This window comes from Peromyscus californicus, unplaced genomic scaffold (genome assembly GCF_007827085.1).
Source record: "Peromyscus californicus insignis strain IS unplaced genomic scaffold, ASM782708v3 Scaffold_4__1_contigs__length_199733344, whole genome shotgun sequence".
NCBI classification, from domain to species: domain Eukaryota; kingdom Metazoa; phylum Chordata; class Mammalia; order Rodentia; family Cricetidae; genus Peromyscus; species Peromyscus californicus.
The window spans coordinates 71,683,839-71,705,160 of NW_026294562.1; the positions used below are offsets into that span (position 1 = coordinate 71,683,839).

The 21,322-nt window shown below is 44.9% G+C and overlaps 1 long non-coding RNA gene across 1 annotated transcript in view; it reads right to left on the reverse strand.

Moving 5' to 3' along the window:
- Positions 1-21,322, reverse strand: part of LOC128125232 (uncharacterized) — a 116,027-nt gene that overhangs the window by 14,004 nt on the left and 80,701 nt on the right. Inside the window, exons 9-10 of the long non-coding RNA XR_008223112.1 lie at positions 10,254-10,383; positions 4,693-4,774 (exon numbers count right to left, since the gene is read on the reverse strand). This is a non-coding gene — a long non-coding RNA (uncharacterized LOC128125232). The remainder of the gene's footprint in view (positions 1-4,692; positions 4,775-10,253; positions 10,384-21,322) is intronic.

Consider the following 21,322-nt stretch of genomic DNA (forward strand, 5'->3'; position numbering starts at 1 on the left):
AGCATACATCTATGATAGTTTCAAAGGGCGAAAATGGGTCATTTCTCTCTCTCTCTCTCTCTCTCTCACACACACACACACACACACACCAATGTATTGTTTTGTGACATTAAGTCTATGGCAACTATGTCACCTGAATCAGTTACGTGTATCTTACCCAGGCCAGGTTTTCTTCAAGAATGCTCTGTGTGGTCAGGGACAAGAGGTCATAGGACTTATATTTAGATGTTAATATGCCAGTACACTACCTACAACCAAGAATAGTTTTCCTAGTTCTTATCAATGATCAGAGGTGGCCACCCTCTGATTTAATCTGAAATTATTGAAACTAATATTTCAAAATCGATGTTGGGCCTCAAAGTTCCTTCCTAACCCTGACAAGTTCATGCCCCTGTGGTTCAGACCCTAGTGTGGAAAGTTCTCTGGGCCTAATTGTCTGAGACCATACAGGGGAACCACGGAATCAGTGACAGGTGTTCTGCTGATTCAGGCCAGATTCCTCTGCCTCATCATCTTACCAAAACTGAACACTAGAGACCACAGTGTAATCTCTTGAGACCCCTAAAGCAAAGGAAGGAGAAGGAGGATAGGGGTTAGGGATGGAGTGGTGAGGGAGAGAAGGAGGAAGAAGAGGCCATTTCAAAGCATTCAGGCAACTAGGGAAACAGAAACTTCTAGAAGCCTTTACTTAACAAGTCACACTAGCAAACTATTGGAAGGCAATGCCACCAGGATTCTAACACTCCAGTTGCCTCCTCATAGTGTCTGCTTAACTTCTTTTATGACACAAACCTAGACCCAGTTTGAAAACTCGAGTCCAGCCTCTGCCGTGTAGACCGACATGGGCCGTGGTGGAGAAGATTTCATAATGAGAATGCTTTAAGCATCCCGGCCAGATCCACTCCAAGACGGCAGAGCAGCCGAAGAGCTGCACAATGTGCTTTTGTTCAAGTGGCAATTAGCAGAAATTATAGAACGGGGGCAGTGTCATTGTGGAACGGATTCAGCCAAAGTCGACACAGACCAGTTTTCATTAGGCCAGCCAAAAGCTGGAGAACTCTCTTTTAAAAAAATTAAACCAGCTCTCAGCCTATTTGCTCGAGCTGTAACAATACAGAGAAGTGTACTTCCTCTTGCTTGGGACAGTACCTGGAGGATGCTCTGAGGGGGCTCTCTCTAAGTGTTGGGTCTTTGATTGACAAATGTATTCAAGGGGAAATTGCTGGTGTGATTTTATTCATTATTAAGAAAATGAAGGAGCTGAATTGTGCTCTTGTAGCTCCTGAGCCAGTAATAATAGTACCTCCGCTTATTTATTTCATTTTTAATTCAGACGTTGGAGTATGAGGGTCCATTTTGGTCCTGTGGTGCAGGGGAGTCTAAAAGTGATCAGAGTAATTAAAGGGTGAAAGGAAGGACTGGTACACTGAGAGTCAAAGAATGTCTGACTGACGAGGCACTGAAGGCATATTGGGCCTACCAGTTGGTTATAGTTAAGCTCTTCCCTGGGCATTAGGAAGAAAATCAGCACCCCTTCCTACCAGCATCCTTTCACTGCTTGAGGAAGATGCTCTGGCCAATGGCCTCAGGTCATCCCCCCACTGAGCCTTTTCAGTGTTTGTAGGAACTCAGACCCTTCTCCATCCCCTTTGCCTCCTCTTATACATTCTCTTGCCTCTTATACCTCAACTGAACACAAAGACAAGGCCTAACTGTGGGAAAGGAAAGCCTCGATGCCCCTTAACCATATTCAGGTCTTTTCAAAGCCAAACATGGGACAATGCCAACAACTTCACGAGGAAAATTTAACAGTTCAACAAACTGTCTCAAAATGTGAAGGCTTTTTCCTGGTTGTCTTGTGTACGTATCTGTGAGTCATTGCAAAAGGCCTTACGCCTAGGGCTTAGGAGCCTAGGCCAAAGAGCTTGTACTGCCCACTCTTCCCTGAGTGGCTCAGGGATGGCCTCCAATATCTTTAATCCAATCCCATTTCTGAACTTCAAAGCAGCTGGGCTCCTAGTTCCCAATGGAATAGGGAGTATTGAAGAGTTCATGCTAGAGTGGATGAAGCGCCCCTATATTTGTACAGTCTGAAACTCAATAAAGTACAATGGTTCTCCCTCCCAGGAAGAGGTTAGTGTTCAGTATCTTTGGCTGGAAACCTTGGGACTCACATAAGATGATTCCTAGGGTCCTGAGATTCCTTTCAGCTTAAATACACCTTGGAAAGAGGGGTCATAACGGGATGAGATGACATCTTCAAGTATACTCTGCCTTTAAATGAGAATGTAGAGAATTATCTGTCATACTTGAGATCCTCTCACCTCTAGCACAATGTTTTTGTAAAGATTTGTGTGTGTGTGTGTGTGTGTGTGTGTGTGTGTGTGTGCACCCTGGAGCTAGAGTTACTGGCAACTGAGAGCCCCCTGAAGTGGGTGCTGGGAACTGAATTCTGGTCCCCTGGAAGAATGTGATTTTAACCTCTGAGCATCCCTCCAGCCTTCATGGTTCATTATATATATATATATTGAGATAGGGTCTCACTATTAGCTTTGGCAGACATGGAACTCTGTAAATCAGGATGGTCTTGAATTCAGAGATCTACCTGCCTCTGCCTCCCCAAGTGCTGGATTAAAGACATGGACCACCATACTCATCAACAGTTTATTTTATAACAGCGATTTCTTACAAAGTCATCCTGCACATGTCTTTAAATCAAGCCTCTTTCATCTCAACTTTTTTAAATGGTTTATTGCAGTTTAAAGAGCTTGCATTTTGGAACTAAACTGAGTGTGTAATGTTGCCTCACTATCTATTTGGCTGTTTTATCTCAAGTGAGCTTCTTAACTCCCTGAGCCTCAAATTAAATGATGTTTCCTTACGAGACATTTAGCAGCCTTGGCCCGTAATGTCCAGCTGTCACTTTGGAATCAATTTTGATTCATTGAAATGTTACATCTTGGATTTTCAGATTACATGGTAATCATGTCTTCTAAAGGAGGTATAGTTCTTTGAATTAAAAAAAAAATGGTCCCATAAGCTCATATATTTGAATGTCTGCTCCCAGTTGGAGAAATGTTTAGAAAAGATTAGGAAGTATGGCCTTGTTGAAGGAGGTGTGTAACTGGGAGTGGGCCTTGAGGTTTCAAGAGTCCACAACAGACCCGTCTCTCTTCTTCTGCTTCCTGCCTGTGGATCAGGATGTAAGCTCTCAGCCCCTGCTCCACTGCCATACCTGTCTGCCTGCTGATATGCTCCCCCACCATGGTCATGGATTAACCCTCTGAAATGGTAAGCAAGTCCCAAATTAGATGATTTCTCTTCTAAGTTGCCTTAGTCATGGTGTTTTATCACAAAAATAGTAATTAATGCTGACAAAGACAGGAGGTTTACACAGAGTGGAAGAAGCTAGCCTCATTTCATATTTCAGAGCGGCAAGTTACACTCTTAAAATTTTACAGACAAAAATGTTCCCAAGTAGATTTATCAAACTCAACAATAAGCTTTCAGAATCTTGAAATATGCCCTTGATTTGTTTTCTTGGTTGGGTACCACACTCATCTCCTCTGGGTTTGGTTGCTCATTCTGAACAAATTCTCCTCTATCCTCCATCTATTTCTGACCTCTCACAGCTGGAGAAGTAAGGCAGTCATTCCTCCATCACTCCCTGGATAAGCTCCATTTCTAAGGTAGGAAAGGGGAAAATGTAGATTGTGGGACCAGTCCAGGCTCATCCTTTCCCATTCTAAGAACATCTTTATGTGCTCTGAGAGATGATCATCAGACTTGGTAGTGCTTCCAGGCTAAGGGAAACCCTTCACAAATGTCCTGCATAGAGGTGGAAGATGGCATCTTCCAAGAGAGGCTAAGTGTCTGAGGTAAGATTTGAACTCAAGGTTTCCTGTCTATATTTGGGTTCTATTTCCTTATGAGTGGAAGAGTTGTCCAAACCAAACTTATCAGCAATGAAGCAATTCTTCTTCCCAACCATGCAGTGGTTCAAGACATAAGTCTGCACGCCAATAAATGCAAGTATGTTACACACTATAGTCAAGGATCCAAGTCACATAGTCAAAGAGACTCACTGGCACACTCTGTTTCTGTTGTGAGTCACACAGATTCTCATGTTTACCTACACTTTTCAACCTTCAACCACAAAGTTCACTACATGGCAGTGTTTGCTGGGGCCAATTCACAAAATCAATCTATGTGTGAAAACAAACTGACTTTCCCCTCTGGAGCTGGGAATCCAAGCTGAAGTCCTTGACTTCACAGCTCTCCATTCAAGAAATCCATTGAACATCCTCTTTTGCCAGGACCATGATGACATCACAGTCAGAGGCCCTTAGAGTCGTTATTGGGTTAGATCCAGCTCTGCTGCTGAACAGCAGTAGACCTCTGAAGTCTCATAGCAGCATCCCTGCACCTCAGTCCCTGTCTCTGAAGCCTGGATAGTGATCACGTTGTCTCTCTATAGACAGTCTCTGAAGGTGCATCATTCTTTCCCCAGTCCGATTCTGTTCACCATAGGGGTTCTGTGAATGCTGGGATTGTGGTGATGTTTGTGGGACTTGATACATAGCATATGATAGGCCCAGAACAGTGCCTGGGCACCAGGTACAGGAAGTCTGCACCATCACCATTTCTATGGCTATGACTCATGGTCCGAAAGGCCCTTGGCCTCAGCCTTACCTCTGAAGCCTCTGAATGCCTAGCTGTCCGCTGGCAGCAGCCATCTGCTTCCAGGAGTTTCTCTGCAGCAGCCAGTTCTTGCCTGTGATAGAGAACCTTCGTAATGATTCAGACGCTATCCTAAACAGATTGCAAATGATCTCTCAATGGAAACGATGATACACTCTAAAACATAATGCTTCCTGGGGGGGGTTGGGGATTTTTCTTGTTTCTAGTCAGTCATGTTTTTAACCATTTAGGAGACAATTATAATGTAACTCTTTTCCTTCATCAAAATTAAGATCTCCTCCAGATGGAATAAGATCTAGTTTCTTAAATTAGGACCATCTTAACTGCCAACTTTTCAGTTAAGAACCCTGGGTTTTAGAACCAGGGAGGACCTTGGAGATCGCTTCACTGATGCCTTGGCTTTCATACCAGAAGAACTAGGGCACAGCATACAGCAAGTCCAAGACAAAGCTGAGAGAAACCACAGACCTTCAGTTTCCAGCATTCACATGGTGGCTCACAGTTATTACAGATAGCTCTAGTTCCAGGGGATTCGATGGCATCTCTGTGCACACCTTTCACGCACTGGGCTCACACAAATTCACACAGGTACATATACATTCACATAAATAAATAACACATTTTTAAATCACAAAAAGCATGAAGAGCACGGCAGTAGCCTGTGCAAAGGACACCTGCCCCCAGTGTAAGTGAAGAAATGAAGCAAGACCTCACTCAGCCTCTGTTGCAAGTCTACACACTGGCGACTATACTATCCTGCCACTCTGTGCATATCTACAGATGATGTTGAGAGTGCCCTGGGCTTTTTATTATGTATAAACATTGGAAAGCAGGTGGATTTTCAAATCCAGATTCTGTAAAGAATAAGAAATTGCCATCATTTCCAAAGCGACCAGACCTCTGAAGAGCACATCCTAGTGAATTCATGGATCACAGTTGCTGGGTCATCTTTGACATCTACTGCCCTGTACCTTTCTGGAATTTATACTACCATGCATTTCCACCTCTTACATGGCCTCCCATGTCCCTAGTCACCTCAACAGTGTCCCCATTTTCCCACATCAACCAAATAGTGACCCTGAGCCACAGGACTAAGTCCAGAGGGTACTGAGACCTGTAGAGTCATTGAGCCTCCCTAGAGAATACCTCTGCTGTTTTGTGGTCATCCCCGGAGGCTATTGCTGTGTATAGTGTAGCTCACAATGCAGGGCAAAGGCGATCCAAACCTGGTTCATACCCATCAGAACCAGGAGCAGAGCATGACAGACTAGGAACCCAAACCTGATGGCACACCTGGGCACAGGCTTTGGACCTAGATGCTCTGGTGCACGGGCAGGTGGTTGCGATGACTCAATGGTTGAAACATGAGACAGGAAATTGAGAGGACCATGCTCCAAGGGACCTGGATGTCCCTCCCAAGAAGATCGGAGGAAGTCAAGATCATGTAACTAACCTTGTGTGTCCACTACTCCATACTTCCCTAGATGAGGGCGATGGTAGCACTAGTGAGTGTCCATTCCAGCTCAAACACTGAACCAAACACTAATCCTTTTACCTGTCCTTGGAGCCACAGAGGAGGAAAGAGAGTTGAAAAGTTGGGTAACTTGCCCTAAAGCTCTATGATGCCAAAGGGACACCTGGAGTTGAACTCAAGAGCCTAAGCTAGCCACCTGACACTAGCTCCCTGATTCCAGGATTCTTGCCTAGTATCTCAGTGCTTTCAGAGTTTTGCAAATTTCTGAGCACAAAGAGGTCAAGTTTGGGAATCCATGTGTTGGGATGGAGATGGGCCATTCAAGGCTGAGCCAGAAGCTCCTAGAAAGCATCACTAACCTTTAAGCTTGGCCACTTTAGCATGTGACTCTCTTCCTCATGCTTGTCACTGAATCACAGGCAACTGCCCCATCTCCATTCCTCTATTCATATTCCAGACAGGGGAGGAAAAAATAGGACAGTGACAATATGAACAAACCTTTCCCCCAGGCGTCTAAACATCTGTTTACACTTCACTGACAGAACACATGGCCACTCCAGCCTAAGAGGCTAAAATAGGTAGAATGGTTTCAGGAGAGGACATAGTCAACACAAAAAAAATTGGGTTTTGGTAGCTGTTTTAGTGATTTTTCTGTTGCTGTGATAAAACACCATGACCAAGACATCTTACAGAAGAGCTTATTTGAGCTTATGGTTCCAGAGGGGTATGAGTCCATCACAGTGAGGAAGCATGGCGACACATAGAAGGCATGGAGGCAGGAGCAGGAAGCTGAGAGCTCACATCCTGAACCACAACCATAGAGGACAGAAAGAGTGAGAGAGAACATGAGGGAAGACTGGGAATGGCATGAGCCTTTGTCACCTCAAGGCCCACCCCTAGTGACACATTTCCTCCAGCAAGACCTCACGTCCTAGAGGTCTCCAAACTGCACCACCAACTGAGGACCGAGTGTTTAAATACGTGAGCCCATGGGCAACATTCTTATTCCAACCACCAGATTGGCCAAGACAAAGCAAACATGGATGGAATTCACGGCCAAAAGAGAGGACCATCATTTCCCTGCCTTGGATTCAAATTTGACCTCCAAGTAGAAGCAGAGCTTAGTGTGAGGGTGCAGGATGTATGGTTTCCAAACCTCAGTCCACTCACGAGCAATGTGTAGCCTGAGACAGCCATGTCTTCTGGCACAACCAAGGTGCAGACATTAAATTCCTAATGTATTTTTTTTCATCAGTTTCAGTCCACAGGCTATTCTGATTTCTGTCTTGTCCTTTCTACCTAACGTCTCTCTCCTGTTCTGGGACCCTGGCCAGGTCTCTACATGTTTTCAGCTATCGTGCTCTTAGGCAACTCTTGGCCATGGCAGGCACTCCGATTTCCCTTGGTTTTAATAACCTTGACAGTTTTGATGAGTGCTAGCTGTCTGTTTTGCAGCATGTGCCTCGATGTGAATGCTCTTGGTGTTTTTCCATTTACCCACTGATTAGAGATTGGGGTGGTGATTTGGGATGAAGACCATAGCTGTCACATGTGAGTTTCATCAGGAGATACCAGAGACCCACCCCTTCTACTGTCAGCTTTTCCAGCTGGCGTGGTAGAGGTGTTCTGGTTTCTCTAACTGGAAGTCACTCAATCTCCCCTTTCCATGCTGTGTCCTTTGGAGGAAAGTCACAACATGTGGCCCCCACGCTCTGGCACTCATCTGCTCTCCTTTACTCACTCACTTACTTATGTCAGTACAAACTCATAGACATCATTTTATACTTAGGGGTTTAATCAAATTCTGTCTCAGTGTTGTATTGTTGGCTTGCTACAGCTATGGTCTTTAGGAGGTCTTGTGGCTTACCCCCAAATCCCTTTGACGTGGTTCCCTTGCTGTGGGTTCAGGTGTTTTGTTCTTCTGAACATCTTTACTTTCTTGCCCCATTACTCCTCTTTTTGTTTTTTTTTATTATTATTATATTTATTTGTGTGAAGGGGGAAGAGGAAATATGTTACACAAGCCACAGCACATAGGAGGAAATCATAGGACAACTGTAAAAGTCAGGTCTCTCCACCATGTGGATCATGGGGATCAAATTCATGTCATCCCATCAGACTCGGTGGCAAGTCCCTTTACCCAGCAGCCATCTCACAGGCCCCTCATTTTTGTTTTATTAATATTTTTATTTTGAGGCATGGTCTCATTGAGCCACCCACACTGGCCTTGAACTTGTGATCGTCCCTCAGCCTTGGAGTAGCTTGGATTATAATATAATCCTATGTCACCAGGCCTGGCTTGGTACCAACTCCTCTTTGAGTGACCCTGCTTAAGTAACTGAAAGGGCGGAATTCATGTGTCAGGGTTTGTCAACCTAGCATAATACTTCAAACTAAATTGCAAAAGACACAACTGCCTTTGAACAAAAGTTTACAGAAGTGACCCCCAAACACTCTAAACCTCCTGTTGAGGCTAGCCAGTCAACCGTTCCCTGTGTTACTTGGTCTCCTAAGGCCATACAGTCCTGGGTTCGAGAAGCAGATACTCTTTAGCCAGGGGCATTGACTCACTTGGGCTACTATCTTAGTTAAGGTTTCTACTGCTGTGATGAAACACCATGACCAAAGGCAACTTGGGGAGGAAAGGATTTCTCTTCAATCTTACACTTCCAGGTAACAGTCCATCACTGTGGAAACTCAGAGCAGGAACTCAAGACAGGAATCTGGAGGTGGGAACGGCAGTAGAAGCTGAGGAAGAATGCTATTTACTAGCTCATTAGTCATGGCTTGCTCACCCTGCTTTTTCAATACAAACCAAGACCACCCACCCAGTGAGCTGGGTCCTCCTATATTAATCATTCATCAAGAAAATCCACGGCAGATTTGCCTATACACTAATCTTATAGAGGTGTTTTCTCAGTTGAGAGTCCCTCTTCCCAAATGACTGTTGATTGTGTAACATTGACATACAACTAACCAACAAAGAGACTACAACAAGAGGATGGTGAGCTTGAGACCAACCTGTCCTACAAAACAAAGCCCTGCCTCAGAAAAAGAGAAGAAAGGAAGGAAGGAAGGAAGGAAGGAAGGAAGGAAGGAAGGAAGGAAGGAAGGGAGAAAGAAAAGAGAGAGAAATAAATAAATAAATAAAAAGAAAACAAACAAAAACCAAAAAAAAAAGCAGATAACATAAGACAGGCCAGTCAGGGTGCTAACTTAGTTACATGTCCTGCTCTGTGCTGAGAGCTCCCCCTCCCAGGCTCCACCCAAACCCAGCGGAGCCTTTTAGTTCATCAGGGAAAATGAGAAATTGCAGACTTCATCCAAAGTCCCCTGTGACTGCTGAGTATCAGACCTGATTCCAGATGATGCCTGCCTGAGTTCAAAGCCTTGGCAAATGAGGCCGTGGACCAGACCCTGACCATTGTCTATGTGGCATCCACAGCTGCTTTTCAGCCACAATAGCCAGGTTTAACAGTTGCAACAGATAACATGCAATCAGCAGAGCTTGGGGTGGCTATTGTTTAGCCCTTTACAAAAGAAGTCTGCTGATCTCTGCTCTAGGTCCACATGAGACGCTGCCTCCCAGTAACAAATTTGAAAAGAAATAAAACTTGGCAAAGGTCATCTAGCAACCCATCACTGAGTCATTTCAGTGAATCCCCATGTAGACAGTCTTCTCTTTATTGACAAAAAGAAACTGAGGTACAATCATTTTCAGTACTAGCCTGCAGTACCAACTTCTGAGTGGCAGAGCTAAAGATTGCTCATATCGGGGAGGGTAGGTGTGTGCTCATTGTGTGTATGCAGGTGCATTTGCCCTTGTCCACATGCAGAGGCAGAAGAGGCTATTGGGTGCCCTGTTCGCTCACTCTCCATCCTATTCCCTTGAGACAGGGTCTCTCACTGAACCTGGAGGTAGTCTAGCAGCCAACAAGCTCCAGCGATCCTCCTGTGTCCGGCCCCAGCAGCACTGGGCAGTGCAAGGATTACAGGTTCATGCAGACATGCCTGGATTTTTCCATGACTGTGGGGTTTTTAACTTGGGACCTCATGCTTGTGCACCAAATGCTCTTACCTGCTGAGCTACTTCACCGGTCCTGCAGAGCTCAAATTTCTACCAAGAGGTGGAGATGAGGCCATTCAGGGTGTGTGTTCACCGCCTGCCGTTGGTATCCTCTCTCTATCTCAGTGCATTTGAGACAGATCTACAAGGCAGGGCAGAGAGACAAATCTCTGTCTTGTAGATTAATTGTTCCTGAAAGAATGCCGCAATTCACCAATGCTGATTTTGATTAAAATAATCAGGATGATTTCCTACTTCTAAAATACTGACAAAATAGCTTTTTTATCTGTGTAGACAAAAAACTAAGCGAGGATTATTTAAATCAAGATTATGTACAACACGCATCCTAATTACTACACGATTACCTAGCTAAGAAAGTGGGTATTCGTGAATGTTCTCTGCTGGCAGTCAAACCCAAATTAATAGCATTCTGAGCTGATGTGGATCGCAGATAAAATTAAATTAATGTGACTCGAAGCCAGCTCTGTTTATAAGCAAAGCCTGACTACAAAAGAAAAGAAACATTTTAAGATGCAAAAATATGCCCCTGAGCACACGCCAAACATAGATTTTTAATTAAAGCACCGAGAAAAAATTTTTTTTTCTCTCCCAGTTGTTCAATTTGGATATTTACCAGAGATGTCAGAGCTAGCCTGAAAGTGGGGTCTGGGGTTCTGAGTACTACTGAAGGTTAGAAAACAATCGGGGTGGATTTTCCCTGAGTTTAATCAAAGAAGCAATGCATGATGGGAGTTAGAATTCCCGCCTTCCAAGACTTCCCTCCAAACCAAAATGAAAGAACTCCAGAAAGAAAACAGAGCATGGAGATGCTTTCTGTTTTTGGACAGTTTGCCAACTCTCACTCTAACCCGACACAGGAGACCCGACAAAGTTGCCAGTCACCCTTGCCCATCCTCTTTGTCCAACACCAACTACACCCTGGAGCAAGCAGGGGACAGATTGCATAGCCCCGTGGTCTTCAGGCCCTAAAAGACCCATTCTTCCCATTCTGCATCTCAGAAAGCCCATGTGTGATGACCTTTCCCAAGGTTCTAGTCTGAAATCCAGTGTTAACCCACACAGTAATGACCACTGGCATGGAGGAGCAGGACCTAGAGCCTCGGTTCAAGACAGCCAGATTTGCATCCTAGTCTCAATTCCACATCTGTAAAATGGGGACGGCGTGATTGATGACCTGAGTGACTGGGTCCTGCCTGCAAGGAACAACCCTCAGTAAAATAGATGGGCATCAAACACACTCTTAGCACCAGGAACTGCAAATGCATATCTTGGCTCTTCACAAATACCCTCCTTCTTAGGTCAAAGGACCTGGCTCAGGAACATGCCCATTGTCACCCCAGAATACTGGCAGCGTGGGGAAAGGAACAGACCACCTGACTGTACCTGCTCCAGCCTTCGTCACCTCACGCAGTCCAAAGCCTATTGATTTCTCTATCACCTCATTTCCAGGCAAAGACCCCAGGCTTCCTTATCCCCTCTAATCTCAGCTCTCCTGCAGGCCACACAAGCCCCCACTCCCCAATCCAAGAGTTTAACAAACATTTATTGAGTACCCTCAGGCTCTCGTTCAGAAACACACACTAGAAAAGAATAAAAACGAGACAGGAGCTATTTCAACCAAGGAAGAAAACAACTCCCATGTCGGCCGTGCCGTGGCTTGCACAGGGACACATTGTGAGCCTCATTTTCAGGGGAAGGAAACTGGAGGTAGGGGAACTCCCTCTACCGCTAGCAGCCTGCACTGGCTACTGTTGTTCCTGTCGCCACCGTTACCCCAACTCCACATCAAGTCATCCCCTGCCTCATCTCCCCCAGACTAAAGCCACTCTCCCACGGAACCTTTCTGTCTACTCTAGTCAAGAGGGCTCATCACTGTGTCTAGACTCAGAGCATGGCCTCCTCTGTTTTGTGAATCTTCAAGCTGTGATCCAAAAGTGGCCACCACCAAGGTTCCTCTGATGAAATGATATGACCTTCCCCTATAGAAACATCCACCCGCCACTCTGCCCCAGACCATCTCTACAAGAATGAATTCTTATTCCCACTTCTCAAAATGCTAAGCACCATGGTAGGGAGTGTTAATCACCCTCCTGAGAAAACACTCTGATGAAAGGGATTGAAAGGAAAAAGGGTTTGTTCTAACTCCAAGTTCAAGGGTACAGTCCTTCATTTCAGAGAAGTTCTGGTAGCAGAAGCCTGAGGCAGCTGGTCACAGACAGCTAGCAGGTCCCATTATAGACACAGAAAGGAAGGATCATCACACTCAGCTTGCAAGCCCAAGGAATGGTGCCACCCATCTTAAGGTGAATAGTCCTACCTCAGTTAACCGGTCCTAGATAATCGCTCACAGGCATGCCAGAGGCTTATCTTCCAGGTGATTATATAGCCCATCAAGTTGACAATTAATGTCAATCATCACACTGAATACCACTAGTACCCTACTAGTTCCCTATCATCCCCAGCAGTGATGAAGCTCCCATCCATGCACACACACACACACACACACACACACACACACACATGCATGCACACATACACACACAGAACAGGCCTTAGGTCCACACCAATCTATTAGTGCATTAAAAATGTCCAGTGAGTCTTGATGGTTCAGGCACAGAGCACAAGTGATTCAAGACACTGTAACTAGTACAAAGAAGGCCTTCTGAGAAGCCCTGACCTCTACCCAGCCTGACCCTGCCCAGAGTCAAATTTGGCCCATTCTTTCTTGACCTTCCAGAACTTCTAAACTACTCTATGGAAGTGATAGAGAGCTTTCAGTCTCCCAGCCGTGTGGCCCGTACCATCAGTGAAGCCTCCCAGGAACACCAAGGGCTGGCTTCTCTCTACTCTGGGAAGTTCTAACCAGAGGTAAACCTCAGGAATTACCCCTATTCTTCTGAAACAAGGAACAAACAAAGACAGAGCCAAGTCGTCCCAAGGCATCCAAATCTTAGTTGGTAGGAATCCACAGGAGACAAAGTACCTATGCTGACACTGACCTTGGAGTGCTCCAGGATGAATTCTGACTAGTGCTCCACATTATGGACCCACATGTCTCTCCCCCTGAAACAGGCTATTCAGATACTTGGGGAACAAGTATACTGAACAAGTATTCAGACACCAGCAACGACCCTGTCAGTGAATACTTCGTCTATGGTGTGGTCGCAGCGCAGGCCCCCAAAGCCTTGCCCCGCAGCCCTGCTCTTCCCACGTTATGGAAAGACAGAAACCCTGGTTGTCTGTCATGGGCCTTGAGCTTGCTGAGTGTAGCTCTCAAACAGAGTAAACCCTCTCTCTGCTGCCAAGAGTCAAAGGAAAGCCCCCGTCTCCCCACCTGACCCACCTCCACGCTTCCTAGCTGACTTCTCTGGGATTGGGTTGGCATCTAAAAGAATCAACTTCATTTTTATTATTCTATGAAGTCTAAAGACTTACAATACATTAACAAAAGACAATGTGAGCAGGGAATACCTGTAGAGACCGATGTATGAATACCCAAGTGGCCATCTTTTTCTAGTCCAGCCAAGGTTTGGGCTATTTTGAGCAAGTGCACAGTGAAGAGAGTTTGTGACACTTCTGACCAAGGTTGTGCTTTTCTTCCTTCCTCCTTTATGTTAGTGTGCTTTGTGTGTGTGTGTGTGTGTGTGTGTGTGTGCTTTGTGTGTGTGTGCTTTGTGTGTGTGTGTTTTGTGTGTGTGTGTGTGCTTTGTGTGTGTGTGCTTTGTGTGTGTGTGTGTTTTGTGTGTGTGTGCTTTGTGTGTGTGTGTGTTTTGTGTGTGTGTGCTTTGTGTGTGTGTGTGCTTTGTGTGTGTGTGTGTGTGTGTGTTTGTGTGTATGTGTGTGTGCTTTGTGTGTGTGTGTGTGCTTTGTGTGTGTGTGTTTTGTGTGTGTGTGCTTTGTGTGTGTGTGTGTGTGTGTGTGCTTTGTGTGTGTGTGCTTTGTGTGTGTGTGTGCTTTGTGTATGTGTGTGTTTCTGTTTTTTGCTTTTTTGGTTGTTGGGTTTTGTTTTTTTTTTTTGAGACAGGGTCTCTTATAGCCCAGGCTGGCCCTGAACTCTCTATGTAACCCAGGATGATCTTGTACCTATGATTCTCCCACTTCTGTGTCCCTAGCGCAGGGATGACTGGCATGCTCTATCACAGCCAGGTATGTGGTGCTGGGGATCCAAGCCAGGGCCTCAGGTATGCTGGGCAAGCACTCTATCAATTGAGCCCACCCTCGGCACAGCACCCCATTCCCCCCACACCTTCTTCTGAATCCAGCTTCTCATTATGCAGCCCATGCTGGCCTCAAACTCACCATCCACCCCAGTGCTGGGATTCCAGGCACTTGCTGCCGGGGAGAGAGACTCTGGCTGGCACACTTTTCTTTTTCCAACCATCTTTGTGAAAATAAAAGACTCATTCTACCACTTCCTGCCTGCAGGGTGAGGGCAGCTTCTGCATCTGCTGTCACTGGAAGCTGGGACCAAAGCCCAATGCTGGAAACACCTATATAGTTTAGAAGCAGAATGGTCATTCTTGGTTTGTTTGTTTTTTTTTTTAGAACCCAAGCTTCACTCCAGCTTCTCAAGGAGGCATTCCTGATTGAGAACTGAAGTCAGCATGCCCAGACTGGTAAGCCACTGCACAAAGACTTAAAAACGAAAGCCATTTCCCAGGTTTTCATCAGCTCTGCCTCACACAACCAACCATCCACCAACAACTTGAGGAACAAACTTAACTTTTCTAAACAAAAATAATTTCATCATTTTGTGTGGCATTAACACCCCGCCACCTCGATATGTTATCTATATTTTTCTTGTTGACATCCAACCAATTCAGAGGTAAAAATCCATCCTCCGGTTTTCCTGTGGGTCGTAAATCATAAAAAGGTTATATTTTATGAAAGCTGAAGCTGAGACGTAAACAGCATATTTATATCCAAAGAGTTTCATCCATTAAGCAACAATGACAGGGCCCTGTGGGCCAGAATCTAGTTTTCTTACTTAAAAAGCTTAGTTCTTTTGTAGACTCCTGCAGGGACCTATAACAGTTGGAATTGGGTTTTTTATGCCTCTGAGGCCTCTGAATGAATGTTACACTTTTCCATTATTTTCCTTTTTCTTTGGAGAAAACCAGGCTACCTGCTTATTGCCTAAAACCCACACCCCATGATTATACTGTTGTAAAATCTATCTTCGGCCCCTCTCGCCCCACCCCTCCCCAACATCCCCAAACTCTGTTCAGACTGTGTCAAGCATGGCTACACTGCATTTGCCGAGGTGAGGGAGGGCTCACGGAGGTGGGCTGAGCTGACAGATGGCATACCCAAATACAACTTCAGCCCAAGAGGTCCCCAACAGTCCTGACCCCCTCTGCCTCCTGAAAAATAAAAATAAAAAAAAAGCTTAAATCTTAATATCTCCCTTGCCCATGCCTGAGAATGCCTTCGAGTCCCCTATTTCATGAGGTGGTACATGGCTGGCATGAAGAGGCACGAGTTGGGATCTTGCATTTCTTGTTACCGCCCCATATTAAAATGTTAGCGTGGCAGTCCCTCGGGCTATTAAAAGATGATGCATCCGCCGAGTTTGTCAATGGTGTGATTTGTGGTCATGAATATACATGTGGGTTTGCAGGGAGATGTGAATATTGGTTTCACACAACCACGACACCAGGCTAGTAAGCCTAGGCTCAGAGCCCACGAAATGATCATCCAGCAACTAGCCAGATAATCACTAACAATTAAGAAAATGAAATATCTGAGCCCTAGTCCTCTTTTGCCCACTTGGAACATATATTTGTTCTTTTGATGTCCTGTGTGAATAGGGGTGCTTTATCTGACTGCTGATGGGCTAAACAATACGTCTGAGTTGTAATATAGAACTCAATTTGCAGAGACTATCATCTGAAAGGCTCGGACAATTTATCGAACACTGCAGATGAAAGAAAGGGATGGGGGGGGACATTTTAAAACTGACCACTTCTAAAATGAAGAAAATAGGGCAGTAAGGGGTATTGTAATATACTTTAATCTTCCTTAATGTAGAAAAATATGAAATGCCATTAAATCTTCCTTTGAAATGGATGTGGTCGCATGGCTTGAGCATCCAAATCTAGTTAATGAATCTATTGTGAAGGCAAACAAACAGGAAAGAAGCAGTGAAGGAGTGATCTGGGCATTATCCAGCTGATTCAGAAGATGAAAGGAGGGAAAATTAAAGTTAAATTCACATAAATATTAGCGTTCGGGGGAACGGTTGCAGGTGTAAGAAAGAGAGCCGGCGTCTTCCCTTCAGCTGTTGGGAACAAGCAGGGGTGCTTTCGGCTCAAGAGCAAAGTCGGGAAAGATGAAAGCATTTCAGGGGGCCTAATAATTAACATTTTAAAAGGTTTTCTTAATAAAAAATGATCCGACAATAATAGCAATTTAATCATTTTTATTTGAAAAATTAGATTGATTGCAAACGTTCATTTGTGCAGAAGTGGCGTTTATGGAGTTTGGATGAGCTTATCCAATCCAGTCTCCAAGTTAATCACTTTCTGTAGAGCCAGAATACAAAAGAAGAGGAAGGATGCAGGAGAGACTCAAGGGATAGTCGGGGGTGGAGAGGTGGGGGTGGGTCCTTCCCAAAGGACTCAGTGTCCTAGTTAACCTACCCTCTTCACTGCAGTCAGAATTTTATCGAGGGAAAGCAAGCCCAGGTGGGGAGACAGACATTAGGTAGGGGTCCTGCTGGTGCCCACATGGACCACCCAGGGTGCAAAATGGCCTCATGAGCAGAGTGTCTTCCTGTGGAATAGAATTTTCTACCAAGTCAGCATAGTGTAGAGGCTCCACCTGAGCCCGAATGTCATGGATACAAGGCTTAATAGCAATTAACTTTGACAGCATTATAAATGGTAATTTATCTTCAGATCAGGGCATATAAAACCCTGTCTACAGACATTGTTTAATATGATCTTCACATTTGAACTCTCACTTTTGTGAGAAGCTGGAGTCTACTACAGCTCTACAAAGAGAAAGGAGACCCATGCTGTCTATCTGGGAAGAGAACTATGCAAGAACCAAGGCTCGGCTATGTGCCGGGGGCCGCTGATCACTCTCCTTTTCTGCTTTGGACATTGCATGGTTGTCTGGCTCTGTACATCTTGAGTTTAAACAGACAGCACAGACTAACAACATAAAATCCCAACTCCATATTGTCAGAGGGAAGGTGAAGGCCTGGCTTAGGTCTAATACCACTGTGAGGACAGGTCATATGGTATCAATGTAGCTGCTGGGACACATGGGAGATAAGAAGCAACCTTGCAGATGGGCCCGGGAGATGCCCTGATCCCTTTACACAGGATCGGAAAGTGTAAACTTGAGACCTTAGATGTCAGATTGCTCAATGTGTACATCTGCTTCCTTGCCAGTCAGTCTGACTGACAAAGTTCCTATTCACAGGGAAGGTCAACATGCAATGCGAGTTCATTTGAATAACTGCATGAAATAGTGCACTCAGCAAAACCCAAGGCTGTGCAGTTCACCAGAAGGCCTTGTTAGCTCTGGCCACTCAGGTGTTCCCCCTACCCCAACAGGCTTTCCAGAAAGTTCTTTCCACTTGTTCTTACTCTTGTCCCTTGAAGTGATATGAACACTCTCAATTTCTCTATCGTAGCATGTTCCCATGATCTACCTCTGCACCTGGTAGATGCTCAATAAATATAGCAATTCCAAAAGGAAGAGGAACCAGTTGCCAAGTACCCACAGCTCCCACGAGAGCACATGGGTCAGCAGTGAGGTATACCAGTCCTAGCTCCCAAAGGAAACAACAATTTTCCATTGGCCAGCCTAATACTGCAATATAGTCTGGCTGTCTGTGAGCCATGCAAAGAAGCAGGCTTCCCCATGCTTTTCTCTAGAACCCTGAGCTCTCCTCCATGTTCAGTGGGGTCTGCAAATACTAGACTTAGAAGGAATCTTGATTATAAATAATTTTTATCATTAACTGTGTGCTCCCACACAACTTGTTCTCTCTCATAATGAATAGCCTTATATGGCAAAGTAAGCTGTTTTAATTACTAACTTTAAAAAAAAAAAGATTTACTCTCTGCTATAAAAAACAACCCAAGGTGGGGATGAGCTCAGTGGGAGAAAGGTTATATCAAGTATGAGCAAGGTCTTCAGTTCAATCCCCACCACCACCACAAGGGGAAAAAAAAAACACCAAATAATTTTCCTGAACTGAAGGCTGAGAAGGCATGGGTTGTTGATGTAACTCAGAGCAGAGTGGCCTCAGGATTCTCATTGATTGCTTTTGAAATATTGCTCATTTGAAGTTCCAGAATAAACTAACACAGCTAACATGCCCTTTTTTTTTATCTGTCACATATGTTAAGGGTGTTAGATTATGAGAAGGCAGCTGCAGAGAGACAGAAGGCAGAAAGAGAGGCTTGGTTTGATTTCAGGCGGGACCATGTTTACTCACAGTGACGAGGTATCATGTCACCCGAGTATGCAGACAGCCAAAAATGCCTACTACAGAGGCGGCCTCTTATAAGGGGCAGAAATGACTTCTGTAGTCTGCAAGGGAAGCTGGGAAATGTAGTCTTTCAGCATGAAACTATCAAGGGGGCAAATAAAGTCATATTTGAAAGTCATAATTCTTTAGAAGGTGAACAGACATGCCCCTGTAACTTCCAGTGAGGGAGCTCTGTGCGCCCCTCATTGTGGTGCCCTTCCTTGCTGGACTTCCTAGACAAGGTTAGTCAGCCAATGCACCTCAACACTCACTGATCCCCACAAACCCTCTGCACCCCTGTAAAGGGCCACATTCCCCTGGACTTCCAGTCATTATACTTAAAAGCTCAAGAGCCCAGAAAAAGGGACAGGAAAGGAAACACACAGAAATGTCAGGGCTTTTCCGTGAGAAAGGGATTCTAGGTGAACAAGCTGAATTTTCTTCCTTTTCTTAACCCTAAGGAGTCTACAATCACTCTTATAAAATGATGTTTGGGCCAAACAGATTTTTCTGGCTACTTGTATTATTACAATTTTGACTGGAAAATAAATTGAGATTATACATGCTTTTTGTTACATTTATTTATTGGAGAGAGAGAGAGAGAGAGAGAGAGAGAGAGAGAGAGAGAGAGAGAGAGAGAGAGAGAGAGTAGGCCAGGCATGACTACATACATGTATGTGGAGGTAAGTGGAGGTAAGGAACATCTTGTGGTAGATCTCTCCTTTTGCCTTGTCAAGACCTCAAGCTTGGCACCAAGCTCCTTTACCTACTGAGGCATTGTCTTGGGGTTACTATTGCTCTGAGGAAACATCATGACCAAAAGTAACTGGGGAAGGAAAGAGTTGATTTCACTTACTTCCGTGTCACAGTTCATCAGTGAAGGAAGTCAGGGAAGGAACTCACACAGGGCAGGAACTGGGAGGCAGGAGCTAATGCAGAGGCCATGAAGGAACAGTGTTGCTCCTCAGGGCTTGTTCTGCCTGCTTTATTCATAGACCCCAGGATCAGCAGCCCAGGGATGGCCCCACCCACAATGGACTGGGACCTCCCCCATTGATCACTACTTAAGAAAATACCCTACAGGCTTCCTACAGCAGATCTTATGGAATCATTTGTAGTGGGTAGCAGTTCCAGCTTTGACCTTGAATCACTGCCCCACTGAGGCAGCTGGTAGCTGTCACTGAGGCAGCTGGTAGCTGCCACGCCTACCTAGGACCTGCCCCTGGGGCACGGCCAGGACAGGAGCCCCTAAGACCCGAGATCTGGATGTGCCAGGCCTCTTGGTTCCTCATGATCCTGGATGCTGGATGGCAGACCGAGTCAGAGTTCTCCAGAGAACCCCGCTGGACTGCACCTCACCTCTCCTGGATCCTGTAACCAACCCCTTTACTAGCTGCAAGTTACCCCAAAATAAACCTCCTTTTAACTCCATAGAGTTGCCTTATTAAATCCCTACATTAATCATTTTTTCAATCAAGATTCCCTCTTTCCAGATGACTTCAGTTTGTGTTAAGTTAACATAAAACTAGGCAGGACAGCCATCTTGCTGGCCCTGTCTTGTTGGTGGTGGGGTTTGTTTGTTTGTTTGCTTTATTTTGTTGAATTTTGTTTTTCGTTTGTTTTTTCAAGACAGGGTTTCTCTGTGTAGAGCCTTGGCAGCTCTAGAACTGGCTCTGTAGACCAGGTTGGCCTTGAACTCACAGAGGTTTGCCTGCCTCTGCTTCCTGAGTGCTAGGATCAAAGGTGTGTGCCACCACTGCCCGGCTTGTATGCATCCACCATCAACTAAAGATACCTGTCTACATCTGGCCACACCCACAGCTCTCAAATCTGTAGACAATTTAGGGCCTTTCTCCACAATCCTCCCATCTTAGGGTGGTCAGGGAGGCCTGTGCACACATGTCCTCAGCTCAGGACAAAGCATGCCTCTGGCCTCTTAGGACAGCTCAGAGAAAATGGAGAGAAGCTCTGCCATTAACTCCTTGCCCGAGTAGGCACTGGTTTCTTTAAATCCTATTGCAATCTTAGCAGGCTCACATGCCTGAAACAAAAGCCTCCTCGACCCCTGGAAGATGACTTTGGTGAAAGTAGAGCTCATTTCAGAAAATCAAAGCAAAGAAAAATATTGAATACAATTCCGAGGCATAATGCATTATTATGGGCTTTTATGGATTTTATGTATAATTTCATGTAAAGTTAAGAGGCTGAAGTGATCTCGTACATTCAGCTGTATTATCGGCCCAGCACCAAACAAGTTCCACATCTTATTATGTTCACAGTTGACACACTATTAGAGAAATGTGCAGCTGTCTTACTCTACTATTCATTTCCTCATTACTATTTTATAAATATATGATTAACAGTTATTGTAGCTGCCTAATTCACATTTATTGCAAAATGCAACCCCACAAATGAATGCTCAAAGCAAAGAGATGTGGTTTTAGAGTAATTTAAATTTTACAGTTCCATTTACCCTGCTTTTTAATTTGCTGTGTAATGAGCCTATTAGAATACAGCACATCTGGAAGTTCTTTGGGGAACATTTAATTTTCTGTGGCTTCAGTACTAACAG